The sequence below is a fragment of the Dermacentor silvarum genome, chromosome 2, assembly GCF_013339745.2.
Source record: "Dermacentor silvarum isolate Dsil-2018 chromosome 2, BIME_Dsil_1.4, whole genome shotgun sequence".
NCBI lineage: Eukaryota > Metazoa > Arthropoda > Arachnida > Ixodida > Ixodidae > Dermacentor > Dermacentor silvarum.
The window spans coordinates 29,221,909-29,228,661 of record NC_051155.1 but is presented as its reverse complement, the minus strand read 5'-3'; positions in this window follow the sequence as shown (position 1 = coordinate 29,228,661).

Below are 6,753 nucleotides of genomic sequence, written 5' to 3'. Positions count from 1 at the left end.
TATCTTGCAGGCACTCAGGCAGCTCCAGTAGTATACATATATATCGTCCAAAAGAACTACCAGGGTATCAATCTGAAACATAAATATATTGCTCTATCACTCAGTGAATGACATGAGTGAGAAATTTCATACACTAGAAAGCATAATAGATCTTCACTGCATTTAAAACGAGACGTGTATGCTATTAGCATCAAATCGCTTGACAATCATCACATTTCCATACAGTGCACAGCTACTCTGCAAGTTGTTTTGGTGTGTGTTATTAAAAAGTTTACCTGGTTAGCAGTAGGTTCTTTATCCTGAAAGAGATCTTGCATTTATAAGAGTAGGCGTGGCCCATCTTCATTTTAGTCAGCGCTATCACTTTTTCGTTTGGATCATTAAGCAAAAAGTAAGCACGTTCATTACAAATGCCGCGCTTCAAGTAAACCTCTAAAACACAGACACTGTCGCGGTTTGTACAAAAAAAAATTATCAGGAATGGAGGCTTACCGCACTGAATTCGTTGACCTCATGTTTGCCTTCATGATGCAGTAATCTATAATGAGCTTCTCGCGGCCCGATAGCTTCTGAATGGTTTCCTGCATGCCACGTTTTTTCATTTGCCTGCACCTCCGCTTTTGCAAGCTTCCGCTGACACGAATGAAGTTGTTGCTTCACACTGCGAAGTTGGGCCTTCACCCTTTGCAGCTCTGAGGCAAAGCAAACGGTGTGCTGTGTTAGGCACTCTGCATCAGCACCGCCAAGGCGATTCACAGTTCGTACTTCATCTGTAAATAGTGACCAAGAACGAATTTCGTAATGAGAGTGATGCCAGCTTGCCTGCGTAGTGAGCAAGTAGCATACTCCAAAGGTGTGTACCAGACTAACCGTGAATTTCTTCTTCGACTGCATCGGTGACGTCTGCAGTTGAGACGGCCGCAACTTCGGCTTCAGCGCAGTTTGAAGATACCGCTCGCCGCCTTTTTGCAGGTGGGCGCCGTGTCGGTGCATGCGAACGTTCTTTGGGCTTAGACAAGTACACAGGTACGCCTAGGAAATCCTCGGAATGGCGTCTTCTACCAGTTTGGGTCTATCGCGTGGCAGTGACACAACGCTTCCATTCACTGTACACACGTCCGCACGAATAATATCTCCGGCATCAAAATGTTTTTCGCACAAGCGAAAGTACTTCGATTCAAACGAGAACCAGGCAGTTTCTTGTCGCGGGTTTACTCGCTTTCACCTGTCGCGTAGTTCCGGGTTGGCTGACAAACAGAATGAGGAGACTTTTTCGTCGACGCCCTTGCATCCGGAGCGGCAGCTTGGCGCACAGCAAGTGTTAGGCATCACTGCTATGGTGAATTACGAAGTGTCGATGTCGCTACATGGAGAGACACGTTCAGACGAAACAAAAAACAACCACGCACAACGGCACGCCGCGCCGACACTCCGCTTTCCGGCGGCAGCGGCCGCCTTCCCCGTCGCCCTTCTAGCGACGCGAGCGCCGCGGCGCCGCAACAAGTTTGTATGGGTGTTCTGTGCCGCAACTGCGGGCGCTATATGAAGCTCTCCAATAGCGTTACGCGGGAGTTTCATGACCAGGAGAAAAATATTGAAGGAGAGAAAAGTATTGAAGGACCCTGGTACTACCCAAGCTGGTACTACCCAGATGACGTTTTTCGCCGCCACCAGGCGCCGCAACTATACCTTAAACTCCAGCGCAAGACGCCCATAGGTTCTCAAACTTTTGACGCGAAAGTTGGACTGATATTTCCAAAGGCGTGCTTTAGATTTTCAATTCTGGAACTTTATGGGTTTAATGTTCTTATAAACTTGGGCCAACATGCGCGTACTGGAGCACTCGTGTCCGAACCGTTCCAGAAATGGAAGCACGCGCTCGCAATCTTCCACACACACGAAAATACTAAATATCACCGTGGCTGTCAGCTGGCAGCTGACAATTTTCACCAAACATTATCAGGAAGCGCGCCCCATGTGATCGATCAGCTGGACCAGGGCAGGCAAAGTAAAATAAAAGGAAACAAGAAAGTTGACAGCCTATTTTGAGGCAGTTATTTTTTGCGGGCGACAAGGTTTGGCTCTCCGTGGCCAAATAGACAGTGGTCCTATGGATTTAAGCAAAGGCCCCGCTGAAAATACTGGTATTTTCAGAGCGCTTTTTCGCATGCGAGCTGATTGTGGAGATACATATCTGAAAAACCATTTGGAAAGTTGCCCCAGTAATGCCTCGTATTTAAACCCAGATTTACAAAAAAAAAACAAATTATATAAATTTGTGGTGAAATTATCAAAGAAAGCCTAGATGCAAAAGTAAACGCTGCAGGCTGATTCTCTATACTTGCTGAAGAAATGGCGGGTATTGCTGGAATCGAACAGCTTACTGTTTGTGCAAGGTACTTAAACAAGGATGCCAACGATATCGAAGGAGTGTTTTTAGGTTTACCGGAATAGATGCCCTCTCTCATTGCGACTGCAGGTTCTATGTAAATCTGTACAAACTGCTGCAGATTTTAGTCACCCTTCCAGTGACCACTGCCAGCGCAGAGGGAATATTTTTCAACATGAGATTACTAAAAATCTACTTCCGCTGTACAATGTCCGAAGAACGCATGGTTAGGCTGGCGCTTCTGTACGCCCACAGATACGTCGGCATTGACAGAAGTCATTGACCGCTTCGCTAAACTTCCCCATCAAGTGAAGTTTGTCCTTTAGATAGCGAAGCGGCAAAAATCAATGCAAGTAAAAAGCTCCGTTTCTTCAGGTCCTTAAACTCTTAATTATGAAAACGTATGACTGCTCATTAGCTTCTAAAACCGCAGAAATTTTCGCCGTTTATTCTAGGAGTTAGCATCATGACCAAAATTATCATGCGAATACGAAAATTACGAGGACATCAATAACCAATTTTGACCAACCTTGCTCATTGAAAGCCCGGCCCACGCGGCGTTTGCCAAAACCACACTCGGATATTGGGTAATTCAACTTGCCGCATGATTTGCGGCTTTCGATCGTTTGGCCTTTTCTTTCCTTTTTAGCTACCTGCTTTTACTTCTTTTTTGAACCGAAGCAATACCCTTCTTTAATTTTGGGTGCAGAATATTTGTTGCCGCTCTGCAGGCAGTTAAATGACGCATTTTCCTACTGATTTCTGCATTATTCCTCTATTATTCTACTTATATGGTGCTGTCGTGACCGCCATATGGCCAAAGTACATATCACGATTTATGCGATCATAGTTTTGTTCTTGCCTAGATCGTCTGTCTTTCTATGCGTTAAGTTTACTCTCTGTGACTGTGCAACATGTTTATTTGCCTTGTTTGACGCATTATATACAATGACGTTTGCTTAAATACGTAGATTTATTGGATACTTATACGTATATTTAAATATCTTGTTGCGAGGTTATGGTGTATACAAGCAGTGAACTTTGTTTCCAGCGACACTATTTGGCCCTTCATCAAGTCATATCTTGGCATTTGTATATTCCATTCTATCTTCGCAGTTCTAATCTATATTTTCCAGAACTCCTGCTTTCTATATGTACTCACTGTTGCGACTATAATATCTGTATAATTACAATACACGACCGGTAACAGCTGCTCCTGCGCAATCTATTGCAACGAAGGACAGCGTCATTGAGGTTTTTCCCTGGCCGTTGCATATGTACAAAATGTAAACAAGGTTTTTGAATGACAAATATTCATCAAAATGTTTGTCCTCAACTTGTTCATTTCATGGCCTTTATGTTTTAATATCAGCTGCATGCACTGCTTTGCTGGTGTCGAACTAATATAGTTCTAAAGTTCGTGTGATATTTTCTTTACTTATTAAATGCACAAAAGAAAACGCGGAAGCATTGATATCAGTTATATCTGCCACAATTTTTGGGACATACGAATCCATATTCTTTTATGAAAAATACACATTTTACTTGACAGTGCGTAGCGTTCATACAATGACAATGCAGTTATTATTTATGTATTTGATTCCTCGACAAATTCTATAAGGAGGAGGCTGCTCTGCAACGTGCACCCCCCCCCCCCCCCCCGAACAAAATTTCTGGCTACGCCACTGGTGCTGATATAAGGGTTTTGGGGAATGACGCCGAAATTATCCTATTGGTGACGTGAATGTCCACATACAGGATCTAGATGGCTACACGAACAACAACGGGAAGTCAATGCTAGATTTTTGTGAGCAGCATAACCTCGTTATCGGGAATACAGGGCCTAAGTGTGATTGGGCAGACCACGTGGAAGTGAAAAACCGGCTATCAACCATTGATTATTGTTTAATTACAAAAGGAATTCATGATAACTTCAGAGAAATGGTCATTGACGAGGGAGGGTATAGCAGCATAGGGAGTGACCATAAGCGCATCATTTTTTAAATGGTGTATGCAGTTGGGAAAGAGAGCAAGGTGCGAAGAATGGCCAGTCTAAAATTAGAACGCTGAACAAATAACAAATATAGTCACTAGAGTCGAGGAAGAACTTGGCAAATGGCCAAGCAAAGAGTGGGAATATAGTGATGCTTCTAAGTGTAATTACGATAGAAATACGGAAAAAGAAGCAACATGTTCGTTGGAAAGGAAAAAGAGCCGGCCGATATCCCACGCCCTGTGGGAATCGATGTTATGCGAATCGGTGTGGGAGGAGCCTACCAAGTAACGAAACGAACATAAGAGCACCAAGACGTAGGCAGCTGTTTCATGACCTACATGACACGCATGTCATGACCTATCATTTATGTTCGTCATACAGTCTTGTCATACTACGCCAATTTTGGTACATACCAAGCTAACGAAACGACCATGAGAGCACCAAAACGTAGGCAGCTGTTTCATGACCTACATGACACGCACGTCATGATCTATCATTTATGTTCGTCATACACTCTTGTTATACTATGCCAATTTTGGTACCTACCAAGTTAATGAAACGACCATGAGTGCACCAAGATGTAGGCGGCTGTTTCATGACCTACATGACATACATGGCCTGACCTATCATTTATGTTCATCATACACTCTTGTCATACTATGCCAATGTTGGTGCCTGCCAAGTTAACGAACGGCCATGAGATCATAAGAGTGTTTTAGCTGAGCGCTTGCGGTCCGTTCCGCTCAGACCGGCATATGCTAGCAAATGCCACACAACCGCTTAGCGGGAACGCTGTTGCGCTTGCGCACAACGCTCACACCGGCAGCGGAACGAAGAGCGCATCCCTCGCTCGGCTACAAAGCCGACTGAGCGGAGCGTGTCTGCTTGGCCTCTGCCTCGTTTTGCAGCCGAATTGATGGCGCGTCGCTCGCGTCTCGGGAAGACGCGCTTATCAAATGCGAAATCTACGCAGTTCCCTGCAGTATCTCAGAGCGTGAAATCTGAGCGGAGCGGAGCGTAAAGATGGATACACACGCGAGGGCAAAATCCCGCCTGCTCCGCGGGCCAAACAGTCACGTGATCACTTGAATCCGGCGCAGCCGAGTTACGTCGCATTCCCACAGCCGGAGCGCCGTTTGCGGAATCCGCGTGCTTACTCGCGACTCCAACGCTTATTAGCAGCTGCGTGTTTGCATACTCGGCGTGCTCTATATTCCATAGCACTGTGAATCCCTCAACAAGAGCCAAAAAAGTGACGGTTGTCTCGTCACTTAGCGTTTTCTTGTGCACCTCACTCATATTGAGGTCACGCAGGCTACGCGGTCTGAGTAAATAGAAATGCGCGCGCAACCACGACTCGCCTTTCCCGCTGCACCACAACAAAAGCACATGCGGTCACTGCTGCACAACAGAAACACACGTGGCTTCAAGCCGACAACACGCCTCCACAGCCACGCCAATTCGTCCAATGTTGACAGATTTGACGCTGACTGCGCTGAATTGAGGTCAGACGACCGCCAAACGGACGGATGCAAACACCGGCGAGCATTTTCAACCCGGACCGCGAGCGGAGGAGGCCGGACTAGGCGAGGGCAGCACGTTGTGATGACGCGCACGTCACGTGATACGCCATCCGCTGCGAAAATTCCTCCTCCGTCCGGTCGTGTGAATGCACCTTAAGCGGCTCTCTGCTAAAACTGTCTATTAAAACGTAAATGGCTGTTTCATGATATGCCCTTACAAATGTTCACCGGCGCCACAGCGTCTGCTCGGCGTCTATACTTCGCGTTTGCTCGCTACCGTCATCACGTACCCTGCTAGAGCGGGGTAGTAAATTAATAATGCAGTGAACGATTAGGCTTTCATATAGCGTTCCCCATCGTCAACGCATCACCAATGCTAATGCTGTGGCGCCATCTGCTAACTCGAAATCAAGCAAGTTTTACGGCTCGGTGCCGTGTCTCTAGTCCTAGCAGCGTGAAAGCAAACAGCCGATTATTTATTTATTTATTTATTTATTTATTTATTTATTTATTTATTTATTTATTTATTTATTTATAGATACTGCGATCTGAAATCAGATCATAGCAGGGTGGGTATACATAGAAATATGCAAGCATGTAAACACATACAAAATTCATCAAATATGCAGGCATTTTTCAAACTTTGATAAGAAATTCTGCGTAACAATCTCAGAATTAAGATTATTCCAGTCTGTTATTGTCATAGGAAAAAAAAAGAATATTTGAAACAGTTATTCTGTGCGTTCAAGGGGGTTATTGATAAAGCGTGCCTTCGTCTCATGTTATAGCCTGATGAGTAACTGAAGAACTTGGAAGTGTTAACGCTATAATGGCCATTTACAAGT